The 13,666-nt window shown below is 35.3% G+C and overlaps 1 protein-coding gene across 22 annotated transcripts in view; it reads left to right on the top strand.

The window, feature by feature from the left end:
* The window catches only part of LOC311623141 (protocadherin gamma-C4), a 164,998-nt gene that overhangs the window by 117,728 nt on the left and 33,604 nt on the right, over nt 1-13,666 (top strand). The window lies entirely within an intron of this gene.

The raw sequence follows: 13,666 nt of genomic DNA, 5'->3' as shown, positions 1-13,666 counted from the left end.
ATGTGTCTTTTTTTGGAATCTATATTCTAACACCTTTATATCTGTAGCATTATAACAGTCTTAAAGTCAGGTAGTGTTAGTTATCCAACATTGTTTTCCTTTTCCAAAATTGTTTGGTTTTCTAGCTCCTTTAATTTTCATGTAAATTTTGGTATCATGCTATCATTTTCTTTAAGAACAAAAGGTTGTGCCCTAACCGGTTTGGCCCAGTGGATAGAGCGTCAACCTGCGGACTGAAGGGTCCCAGGTTCTGTACCTTGATTGTGGGCACATCCCCAGTGGGGAGTGTGCAGGAGGCAGCTGATCAATGTTTCTCTCTCATCAATGTTTCTAACTCTCTCTCCCTCTCCCTTTCTCTCTATAAAAATCAATGAAATATATATTTAAAAAAACAAAAGAGTTGCATTGATTTTATAACTTCAACTTAGAAAAACTAATGATATTATTGAATTTTTCAATCCATGAACATGGTATATATCTTCATTTACATAAGCACTTTCATTTCTCTAAGCAATGTTTTGTGTTTTTCAATGTGCAGGTTTTCTGTATGTTTTGATAAGTTCACCACTTAATTATTTAATGTTTTCTACTATTCTGAATGGAATCAAAATTTTTCATTTTCTAATTGATCATTGCAAATATATAAAAATACAATTTATTTTTAATTTAATTTATTGAGGTAACCTTGGTTATATTGATCTTCTTTAATGGGTCCTTAATAAATTGATTTATGAGTACTAATAGTAAGGTTTTGGGGTTTTTTTTGTTTTGTTTTGTAGATCCTTTAGGATTATTTACATGCACAACAAACATGTTTTCTGCCCACACAAAAAATACTGTTTTTTTTCTTCCTTTCCAATGTGTATGCCTTTTCTCTTTTATTTACCTTGTTGCATTAGTTAGAATTTTCTGAACAAAATCAAATAGAAATGGTGAGAGTGGACATTCTTGCCGTGTTTCTAGTCACCATTAAGTTTCCATAAATACATTTTAGCAAATTGAGGAAGTTTCCTTTATTTCTGGTTTGTTGATAATTTTTGTCATTAATGAGTGATAAATTTAGTCAAATGATTTTTTGCATTTATTGAAATTACCATGTATCTTTTCAATTTTACTTGTTAATATGATAAATTACACAGGTTGAATTTTAAATGTTTCATCAACTTTGCAATTTTTAAATATACCCTACTTGGTCATCATATTTCAGCCTTTTTATTTTTTTCAACCTTTTTATATCATTGGATTCAGTATGCTAATACTATGTAAAATATTTTTGCATGTATGTTTATGAAGGATGTTGGTCTGTAGTTTACTTTCCCTATAATTTCTTTGTCTCATTTTGTTATTAGAGTAACAGCTTTTGGTTTCGTTGATTTTTCCCTATTTGTCCATTTCATTAATTTCCACTCTCAGTTTTACTATTTCTATTCTTCTACCATATTTTATCTATTAATCCATTGATGGACATTTGGGTTGGTTCCAATCTGGGGCTATTGAAAAAATGTTGCTATGAACATTCGCTACAAGTCTTTTTATGGACATATGTTTTCATTTCTCTTGGGTATATACCTAGGAGCTCAATTTCATTGGTTTCTACGCTTGTATTTATTATTTCTTTGCCTATGCTTGCTTTGGGCTTATTTTGCTCCTCTTTTCATAGTTTCTTGAGATGTATATGATTTATTCATTTGAGACTTTTTCTTTTATTGTTAGTGTTATACACTTACCCCTCAGGACTGATTTAGTTGTATTCCATAAATTTTGATAAGTTGTATTTTCAGTTCAGTGTATTTTTCAATTTCCTTAGAGACTTACTCTTTGAACCATGGATTATTTAGAAATGTGTTGTTTTATTTGTAAGTGTTTGGAGATTTTCCTGTTATCTTTATGCTTTTTATTTTAATTCCAGGATGGTTAAGGCATATATTCTGTGTGATTTTCATTCTTTTGAATTTGTTGAGATGTGTTTTCTGACTCTGGATTTGATTATAATATGGCCTGTTGTTGGGTGGGATGCTCTATGTGTCAATTAGGTCCTATTAGTTAATGGTGTTGTTCATTTCAATATTCTTGTTGAATATTGTTGTTGGTGAAGAGTTTTGTCAGTCACTATTCACTCTATATACTTGTTAGTAGTTCTGTTAATCATTGTCAAGTTGTTGAAGTCTCCAACTTCAATACTGAATTTATCTATTTCGCCTTTCAGTTATATCAGGTTTTTTTCATGTATTTTGAAGTTCTGTTGTTTGGTATATACATTTTTAAGATGGCTATGTCTTCCTGGTGGATCAGCCCTTTTATCACTGCATAATATCCCTCTTTGTCCCTGATAATTTTCTTTGGATAAATAGGCATTTAATCTTAATACTTGGTATTAATTGACCTTTTTGTAATTTTGAAATCTCTTTCTTTTTCTCTGCTAATATATCTTGTCTGAAGGTCTACTTTATATGATATTAACATAGCCACTCAATTTTCTTATAATTAGTGTTTATATATATTTTCCTTTATATATAAAATATATTTTCTGTAGACAGGATTCAGTTGGGTCTTACTTTTTATTCATCTGTTACTTTTAGTTGGAATGTTCAGACCACTTATATTTAATCTAATATTGATTATGTCAATCATCTTGCTTTGTTTTCTCCTTGTCCCATCAGGTTTTTTTCTTTCATATTTTTCCATCTTATTTAGATTGAGTATTGTTTCATATTTAATTTATCTCTGATATTAGTTTATTAGATATCCTCTTCCATTTTACAGTAGTTGTTCTAGGGTTTACCCTTTGCACTTCTAACTTCTCACAATAATATAAATAATTTACATAAGGTATATTCTTTAACATTTCTCTTCTCTGTTTTTGTATGCTATTGTCACACATTTTACTTCTGCATATATTTTAAGCTCCACAATATATTATTTTGCTTTAACTGATTAATTATCTTTTAAAGAAATTCAAAAGTGAGAAGAAAGGTCTTTAATATGTAACCTACATTTTTATTATTTCAATCACTAATTTATTTACTTAGATCCAAATTTCTATCTGATGTCATTTTCCTTCAGTTTAAAGAACTTCTTTTAATGTTTCTTATAATATAAATCTGCTGGTTGCAAATTTTCTTTGTTTTTGTTTGTCTAAAAAAAAAAAAAAAAATCTTTATTTTACCTTATTTTTGAGAGATACTTTTGCTGGCTATAAAATTCTAGGCTGACAAGTTTTTTCTTTCAGCACTTTAAAGATATTGTTCCTCTTCTTCTTCTTCTTTTTTTTTTTTTTAGCATGGATTCACATGTATCTTGAAGATACGTTTTTATTTATTTATTTATTTATTTATTTATTTTCACTTTTTTTTTTTATTAAATTATTATCTGTGTACATATTTTAACATTGCCTCCCCCCCCCAATTCATACCCTCCCTCCCCAGAGTTTTGTGTCCATTGGTTGTACTTATATGCATGTATACAAGTCCTTCGGTTGATCTCTTATCTCCCCCAGATCTCCCTACTCTCCCCACTGTAATTTTACAGTCTGATTGTTGCTTTACTGTCTTTATATCTGACTTTTGGTTTGTCAGTTTATAATGTTGTTTAATATCCATAAATGAGTGAGGCCATGTGGTATTTCTCTTTCATTGACTGGCTTATTTCACTCAGCATGATGTTCTCTAGTTCTCTCTCTCTTCTGTCCTACATTGTTTCTGATTAGAAGTCTATAATATTTCTTACCTTTGTTCCCCCATTACTTAATGCTTTTTTAATTCCAACTACTTATAAAATTTTCTCTTTATCAGTGGTTTTCAAAAATTTAATTATGATGGGACTTTAGTATGTTTTCCTTTATGTTTATCCTACTTGGGATTTATAGACCTTCTTGATTCTGTAGGTCCATAATTTTCTTTAGCTTAGGAATTTTTGGGCTATATTTATTCAAATATTATTTATCACACTCATATACAATTATGATACTCAATTTCATATATATATATAAGACCACTTGATATTTTCCCACAGGTTGCTGAAGCTGTTTCTTAAAACTTATTTCAATCTGGATAGTCTCTGTTGTTATTTCTGAAAGTTCAGTGATCTTTTCTTTCACACTGTTCAGTTTACTGCTATTCCTGTCTAGTGAAGTTTTCATTTCAATATTGTGCACCTCTAGAAGTTCAATTTAGTTCTTTCATTTCATTCCATTTTTCTCATTATCTATCATGTTTTCCTTTAAAATAGCTGTTTTAAACATTTATAGTAGCTGCTTTAAAGTCCTTGTCTGCTAATTTCATCAACTCTACCATTTCTAGTCCTGATTTTCTTCCTGGTTTTAGGTCATAATTTTCTGTTTATTTGCATGTCTAGTAATGTAGATGGTTTTTTGTTTATTTGGATGGCAGACATTGTAAATGTTACATTGTTAAATCTTTGTATTTTGTTGTCTTTCTGTAAGAAGTATGGAAGGTTTTTAAGTTATTTGCAGATCAGGTTGATCTTTTAAAGGCTTATTTGTAAGCTTTGTTAGGACAGGTTTATAAACCCTTTTGCCTTGAGCTAGTTTAGACCTGCTGCTAAGTTGTGACTTTTTTAAAAAATTTATTTCTTGGAGTGTTCAGCAGGGTCTCTGTATTCTAGCTAAATAGAATTCAAATATTTCCCATCCCTGTGAGAGTTCCAGGAATTCTTCAGCTAATAGCTCCCTTGACAGTTGGTCTTTGCTCAGCTCCAAAAGAATGTCAGTCTATGTACGCTCAGATTATCATTCATCCAAAGACTCAAGGGATTCCTTATCCAAATATCTGGAGTTCTTTGTGTAGCTCCATTCTCTCTGTGTTCTGTCCCACAAATTCTGGATGCCTTAGTTTCTCCAAATTCTAATTTCTACCCCCCAATTTAGCAAGACCACTGTTATTCTTGGATTTTTCCTTTCCTGTCCCATTGTCTGAAAATTATCTCCAGCAAAACAAAATAACAGATCCTAGAACTCGCCATATTTGCTTCACTTCACTCAGCTTTGTATTCTTTTTGAGCAAATGTCTAAAAACATTTTTTTTTCATATTTTCATCAATCTTCTAGTTATTTATAGAGTATGGCTAATGCCATGTGGTCAAAAGCAAAAATCTTCACTTTGTTTTTTGCACTAACAATATGTCTTGGAAATCTTCTATATCAATTTATAGATATCTTTGTTGTTCTTTTTTTAAATACCGTATTTTTCGGACCATAAGACGCACTTTTTTCCCCCCAGAAGTGGGGGGGAAAAGTCCCTGAGTCTTATGGTCCAAATATAGCCTACACATATACTGTAAAAAAAAAGTTTTTTTACTTGCTCGGCTCTGTGTGGTCTCTGTGTGCTTGCCCAGCTCTAAAATGGTTCTAAATGCTGTTTACTTTACAGGGTTGATTACATGTGTTTATGACTGTGATGTTGGGTTTTAATGCACATAAAATATTTTAGGACACTATTTGTTTCAGAATCTTTTTTTCTTCATTTCCCTTCTCTAAAAACTGGTGCGTCTTATGGTCCGGTGCGTCTTATGGTCCAAAAAATACGGTATGTAGCTTTATAAAACTCCATTGTATGCATACATATCATAGTCTATTCAACCACATACATATCACAGTCTATTCAACCAATGTATTTTAATAGTTCTATGGTATATATTTGGGTAAATTCCTAAAACTGTGATTGTTAGGTCATAGGCTAAATATCAGATATAGCTATTTCCTTCCATTTAGATTGTAACATTTTGCATTCTAACAAATAGGTGAGAATGATATTTTTCCAAAATCATTGTCTACAGATTGACTATGTGTCAAGCTTTTACATTTTTGCCAATCTGATCAGTAAAAAACCTAAAAATAATTTTAATTAGAATTTTTTTCATTATGATTGACATTAGATACCTTTTCATATGTTTAAAAGTCAGTTTATCTCCTTTTATTTATTTTTTAAAATATATTTTATTGAGTTTTTACAGAGAGGAATGTAGAAGGATAGAGAGTTAGAAACATCAATGAGAGAGAAACATTGATCAGCTGCCTCCTGAACATCCCCTACTGGGGATGTGCCTGCAACCAAGGTATAGGCCCTTGACAGGAATCAAACCTGGGACCCTTGAGTCCGCAGGCTGACACTCTATCCACTGAGCCAAACCAGTTGTGGCCAGTTTATCTCCTTTTAAATTTTGTCTATTCCTGTCTTATGTTTATTTTTCTATCATATTTTTGTGTTTCATCCTAAAATGTTAAGTGATTTAGGTAGAAATATTAGCTTTTTGTCCAAGATACAAGTTGCAAGTATTTTTTGTATTCATTTGCCTTTCACCTTTGTTTATGGCATTCTTTGCAGTGCACCCCTTTTTCACTTTTATTTTTATGTAATCAAATGAATCAGTCTTTTCTTGTATTGCATTTAGGTTTAGAGTCAAAGTTAGAAAGCCTTGTTATACATTTAGGATCTAGAAAACTTTTATCAATTTTTGTCTAGGACTTGCATGTTTTTTTTGGTCTTTACTTCTAGATTCTTGAACTACATGAACTTTATCCTTATGTGTGTTGAGGTTAGAACTAATTTTATCTTTTTTTTCTTTGTGGTTATCCAGTTGTTCCAATACCATTTATTAAAAACTTCATCTTTCCCCAGTGATTTGAAATAGCATCTTTATCATATACCAAACTTCTGTATTGCCAGAAGGTTTTAATGATCAGAAAGCTATACTTCTTTCTGACTCAAAGTTATCATTATGTATTTATATGAAGTACTTAATTTATAAAAAAATAAACAAACAAATTTAGCCATACAAGGCTATCCATTTGAGGAGACCTGATCATAATTTAGATAACAATAAAATAACAGCATGCTTGGGAAAGATTGAACAAATTCTATCTCTCTAAGGAGAATTTAGGTCTCTTGGGAGATTTTCATGTGGACAAATTTAGTAGTCTTTTGTAGGTAGTTTCCTAGCATACCTAAGCTCTATAATATAATAAGCAACAAGGAAGTACTAAAGTGATCAAGATTAAAAAGAATAGCACTCACATGGGAGAAGCAAACATTTTTGTCTTAAACTTTTGACCTCTACAATCATTGACTGTACTTCCAAAATATGTGGGAACCCTTAACACAACCCGCGTGATTAGGGCCCACTTGAAATATGGTAGCAATCATACTTGGGTAAAAACTGCTGTTTGAATTTTAACCTTGCTATCTGACTTCGACCTTCAATTACTTGCTTAAACAATAGGGTAATTACAGGAGATTGACTCCCACTGACTCAGTAGCTTCAGGGGTAGAAACTATAGATAACCTTTAGTTCTGCTTTTGTATTATGGGCAAGATAGGGCCACATTCCAATGTTCAGCAGGGTGTGACTGGGAACCAACCCTGGGGGCTGTCCCCAGTCTTTAAAATTTAGTCTTTAGGGTTTAGGAACAGATCAGGACGGCCAGTTCTTTGTCCTGAGGGGCCAATCAGGCAGTGACATCGACCTGAGTAAAAGCCCCGGACTGGGCGAAATTCGCTCTCTTCCGCCATGCTGCCGGCGTGAGTGGACTGAGCCCATGCTAGCATGGAAAAGGCTCTTTTGTTTATTGCATCGGACTCGGCTCCCTGGTGGTCCTTGGGGATCATGAATTCGTCTGGTATCCCCAGCCAGGACCATGAGGGACCCCGGTCCGGAGAGCCTGACTGGCCGCGGTAGGTGTGTGTTTGTCTGTGTTTTTGTGTGAGCGCTCTGGAGGGACTGCCCCTCCATCGGGGCTCTTACCTGGGTGTTTTGCCGGCTGCTGCGTCAGCCATGGTTTGAGTCTGGATTCGAATAATAAATTCTAGAATGCTCAATCAAATTGGCTCCGGTGGTCCATCTCTTGGGGACTCGCTTCGTAACACCACTCAGGGTCCGGTTTCTGGAGGAGGCCACACACTAAAATGAAGAGAGAGACTAGAAAAGAGTTAATTCGGGACAAATGGGGAGCCAGGCGGGAGTCAACCTCTAGTGGGAATTCTCTAGGATCTGGCCTTGCTATCCCTTTTATTGAGGCTGCTATGGGATACACCCAGTACCCTTAAGCAGCTTTGGGAAACACCCAGTACCTTTAAGCAGCTTTGGGAAACTCCCATAGCCCTTAGGCAGGTAATAAGCGGATTATCATATCAGTAAGGATTTACATGATTACAAGATGGGGAAGTTGCCTCAGTTACTATTGTCTCAATTAGATAGGGTGTGGTTAGCTCTGACCTTTCAGAGCTTCAAGGTTGACCAGCCTCTTTCTATTAGTGAGACAATGATTGGTTTTCGGCAAAAATATTTTATAATTTTTTCTTGTCCTAAGGGTAGATAAAATGGGTCTTAAAATTTTATTCTTAATATCATAGCTCATTTTTAAAAATCCTAACATACAAAAAAACTTCACACACAAACTTCAGATATACATTAAGACTAAATCATCCAGCTTCTTCACCAAACCCTTGAATCTCTCACCTGTCTAAATTGTGATACATGTTTGATTGATTTATTAGTTGATCTGTTTTTATGCCATTTCTCCTAAAATGATCCCTTACTTTGACTTTAGGATGTTCCTTAAATAAGCAAATTAGATTATGTTGAAAGATTATTAGATGATATTTAGGATTTTAAGGGGATAATACATATTTTTTTTCTTGAATGCAGTAATTTAAGAGTATCATGAGTAGGCTTTTCTGATATGACTGATCTTCTGGCATCAATATTAGGTGATATTTGTGGAGAGCTTCCCCTGTGCTAGGCAAGGCCAGGGTCATGAGCATGTGAATTGTGCAGTCACACTGGCCCATACTTAGAAGGGCCCTGCACTTGGGCTAATGCTCTACTGTCACCATCTTGAAATTCTTAATTTTTAAAGAAGGAGCCTGTTTTCATTTTGCATTAATTCCACAAATTATGTAGCCAGTCCTGGTGCCAAACACTATGTTTATCAAGGAGAGTATATAATTTAACTTACATTTTTTTTGCAAGATCCCTCAGATTTCTGCATGTGAAATAGAATTTAGGGAAAACAAAAGAGGAAATAAGACCAGAGAGGAAGCTATGTCAGTATTTGAGGTAGTTTTGACTCACGAAGTGGTTGTAGAGGGAGAGTAATTGATATATTCAAATATGTTTTGGAGGTAGTAAGCATTGGCATGAACTAGTAACGATAGAACTAGAAATGGGGATGTGGGAAAAGATGTTAAGAATGACTTAGGAATTTTTGACTGGGCTAGAAGGGCCCCTTATTAGACAAAAAGGGTCCAAGAAAGCACAGGTTTGAGGTTGTAGTTAAGAATTGGGTTGGACATTAAGCTAAGTGAAAGGAGCCAGATTCAGAAGACTATATATTTTGTAATTCAATTTTTATGAAACTTCCAGAAAAGGCAACACTACATAGAAAGTAGATAAGTGGCTGCCTGAGGCTGGGGGATTGACAGCAGACAGGCATAAGGAAACTTTTGGGAATGACAGGAGTATTCTAAAACTGGATTGTGGTATTGGTTGCATAGCTATATACATTTATCAAAAATCATTGATTGTCTAGGTTACCTCTATGGAAAGTATAAAGCTGTTAAAAGATTAAAATTAAAGATTAAGATGCCTGTGGCTATGTCAAGGAGTACTATTATTATTTCCATTTTACAGATCAATAAAACAAAAGAGAAGTTAAAAATAAAACATACTCTGAAACTGGTTTGGCTCAGTGGTAGAGCGTTGGTCTGTGGACTGAAAGATCCCAGGTTCGATTCTGGTCAAGGGCATGTACCTTGGTAACGGGCACATCCCCGGTGGGGGGTGTGCAAGAGGCAGCTGGTCGATGTTTCTCTCTCATCGATGTTTCTAGCTCTCTATCCTTCTCTCCCTTCCTCTCTGTAAAAAAATCAATAAAATATATTTTTAAAAAATAAAATAAAAAATAAAACATCCATGGTTACATAGCTACTAAGTGTAATATCCAGTATTGGAACTCAAGTCTTTTGGACACTACAGTCTCGCTCTTGATCACTGTAATACATTAATTTACTTTCTATTTAAAAGTTATATTATGTTTGTGTATCTCATTGATCGAAGGCTCTCTTAAAATCCTAAGACAAAGAGAAAAGAAGCTAGAGACCGGAAAACTGTATTGGTCCTGCATGCTGGTGCTTCCGTTTCCCCTGGGTATAGGTGACACAGCGAGTTATGCCATCTTTATTTCTCTCCAGCGAGTGATGTTAGCACACCTCCCTTTGGTTCTTTGGCAAACTATGTTTTCTCTTTCAAATTATTATGTTAAAAAATAGTTTCATTAGGCCATCTGGTAGCTTAAAAGAGTAGCTGTATCTTCCAAAAATGTTTATAGGTGCACATAAATGAATATATATATATTCCTTGGTACATTTTATTGCTATGCCATTAGCATGATGATTGCCATATTAATAACCATTACTAATAAGTACAGGGAAATGTTGGTCAAAGAGTACAAACTCTCAGTTATAAGATGAATAAGTTTTGGGAATCTAATGTATAGTATGGTAACTATAGTTAACAGTACTGTATTATATGCTTGAAATTTGCTGGGAGAACAGATCTTAAGTGTTCTTAACACATGCACACTGAAAGATGAAACAGAGGGCCGGAGAACCAGGACACAGGCTTTATTGGAGGAGAAGACCCCTGCTGGGCTGCCTTCCAGAGGAGAAAGAGCACATGTGCGGAGTGAACACCCTTTTGAGGGGAGGAAAGCGAAGGGATGGGATTAGGTACTTGGCACACACTGATTGGTGGTTTCATATAAGGCACATGATTAGGGACTTAGGAATTGGGGGCTTAGGGTATTTGGCAGGTGCTGATTGGTGGTTCCATGTACAGTCCATATAAGCTGCCTGGTTAGGTGTTCTGGAATGTTCATACTGCAGGTGGAGTTTACGTCATTCTCCATCCATCAGTTGGGGGAAAGGAGGATCTATCATTCCAGGCTTCTGGTAATATATATATATATATATATATATATATATATATATATATATATATATATATATATATATATATTAAATTGAGAGTCCGCGCAAGGTCAGGAGGTGAAGGTCTATCTTCCGTAGCTACTTCCGGCTGAGCGGAGTGTCTAACCGGGGTCTCAAGGATTCTGGTGTTAGGTTCTGAATTCAATGCCAGATAGATCTCTCCCACCTTCTGGTTGGCGAACACCTGCATTCTGTTCTGCAGAAGACTAGTGAAACAGCACATGAGACAGGGAGCTAAAGAGCAAAATTAAGAGTATAATGCCGAAGCCAGTTTGGCTCAGTGATAGAGCGTCGGTCTGCGGACTGAAAGGTTCAGGTCCGATTCCGGTCAGGGGCATGTACATTGGTTGCGGGCACATCCCCGGGATGTGCAGGAGGCAGCTGGTCGATGTTTCTCTCTCATCAATGTTTCTAGCTCTCTATCCTTCCCTCCCTTTCTCTCTGTAAAAAATTAATAAAAATATATATTTAAAAAAAAGAGTAAAATACCAGTGGGCCTAATAGTAGGAGGAGCCATGGGGTATGTGAGCAAAAAAACCAGGTAGTGTTTTCCTTGCTGGATGAGGGGTGCAGCAGCATGATTTCCCAAAGAGAATGGTAACTAAGTGAGATGATGAATGTGTTAACTATATTATAATCATTTCATTATATATATTAAATCATCACTCATATACCTTAAATTTATACAATTTTATTTGTCAGCTATACTTTAATAAAGCTAGGATGGGGGAGTATTAAGTGTCCACTGTATTAGACACCAGGGATACAAGTGATCATCAAAACAGCCATGGTCTCTGCCTTCCTGCAGCTTTAAAAAAAAGTTTTTCTTAGCCAAAGAGATAGACAAATGCTAAAACAAAAAAAAGTAATTATAAAATTTTTAATTGTGCTAGATTCAACAATGGAAAATATAAGGTGCTCTGACAAAGGATTCCGGTTTTAAATGGGTCTAAGGAACAACCTCTGTTAGGAAATAACATTGAGACCTGAAAGACTTGTAGAAATTAACAAAGCAAAGGGAGGGAAGGGAAAGAAGCTTCTTAGGCGAGGACTAGTCTGTGTGAAGGCGCTGGGGCACTAACGAGCTTGGCTGATGCCCACACTGAAAGCAGAGCTAGAAATACCAAAGAGGACATAACACTTGGATACAATGCGAATGGTTTGGTATTTTATTTCAAGAGCAGTGAGATGCTCCTGAGGATTTTTGGGTTGAAGACTCTTGATCCAATTAAAATGTTAAGATCATTCTGGCTCCTGTGAAGAACAGATCCCAGAGAGTGCTGCTGACTTCTGAAGAGGTCTTAGGAAAACTGTGTGCCTCATGAATGGGAAAACAACTTCAACCTTTTAAACTAGTTTTAAAAAGGCATGTTGTCGCCGAAACCGGTTTGGCTCAGTGGATAGAGCGTCGGCCTGCAGACTGAAGGGCCCCAGATTTGATTCCGGTCAAGGGCATGTACCTTGGTTGTGGGCACATCCCCAGTGGGAGGTGTACAGGAGGCAGCTGATCGATGATTCTCTCTCATCGATGTTTCTAACTCTCTATCCCTCTGAATTCCTCTCGTAAAAAATCAATAAAATATATTTTAAAAAAGACATGTTGTCAATTAAGTGATAATGAATGGAAAAAATGATGGATAAATCAGTTTATCTCTGAATAGCCCACTAGATCAGTGCTTCTCAAACTTTAATGTACACTCATATCACCCAGGTAGTTTGTTAAATTCAAATTCTGCTTCTGTCGGTCTGAAGTGGGGCGTTTCTGTATTTCTAAGAAACTCCCAGATGATGCCTATGCCATTGGTCCTTGACTCACACTTTGAGTAGCAAATGACAGGACTACATTCTCAATTCTAAATATATCCTATAGAATACATTTTATCTTTTGATACCTCTTGGCCTTCTTGTGATCTAGCCAATTGTCAAACTTGAGTATTCAAAACTGGGGGTTTTAGGAGATGAATTAAAGTATTCAGGACTTAGAGAAACTGGTCAAATATGGCCTTTCATCTCTCCAATAAATATTCTATATATATACTTATTTCCTATCTACCTATCTAACCTGTCTCCCTACCTCTCTGCCTCAAGGTTCAGTTACACTTCAGCAAGAACTTTGTGCAATCAAAAACAATAGAATGGTATGTGAGGCTCTAAAATGTTACCTCTAATGGGGTGATTTGCATCATAAATTGAAGCTGACTCAGTCCCAGTCATTTTACCTGCCTCATTCTTTCAGTAGGTAGGAACTCGGGAACTCTTAGAGGGTAATTTATTGTCCAAAGATAGACAACTCAGCTCTGACTGATTCATACCTGACTCTTATTCATTATCCTAATCGTTGCTATTTTGTTTGTTTAGTAACTACCGTCTTAAGTATGGAAAACTCGAGGCTCTTTATTCTGTGGGTAAAGGCTTTGTGTTTCTCTAAAGACTTTGTGGAGCTTTGTATCCATATCACAATCATTTTATAAATGTCTCAAGCGGTAAAGAAGTCTGCCCCTCTTTGTGGGGAGAGGTGTTATCCTTTATTAGCAATGAACTTCTCTCTGTGGCTTACGAGCCCAAGTTCTTGGGAAACACATTTATCAGGTAAAGGGAAATATTCGAGATGATGCTCTATGGTTGAGATTATGCTCATTGGGGGAAAAGGTAGGACATTTCAC

The sequence above is a fragment of the Pipistrellus hanaki genome, assembly GCF_964339955.1.
Source record: "Pipistrellus hanaki genome assembly, chromosome: 5".
NCBI lineage: Eukaryota > Metazoa > Chordata > Mammalia > Chiroptera > Vespertilionidae > Pipistrellus > Pipistrellus hanaki.
Note: the sequence above shows the minus strand (reverse complement) of the source record. Positions and strands in the feature narration are given on the sequence as shown.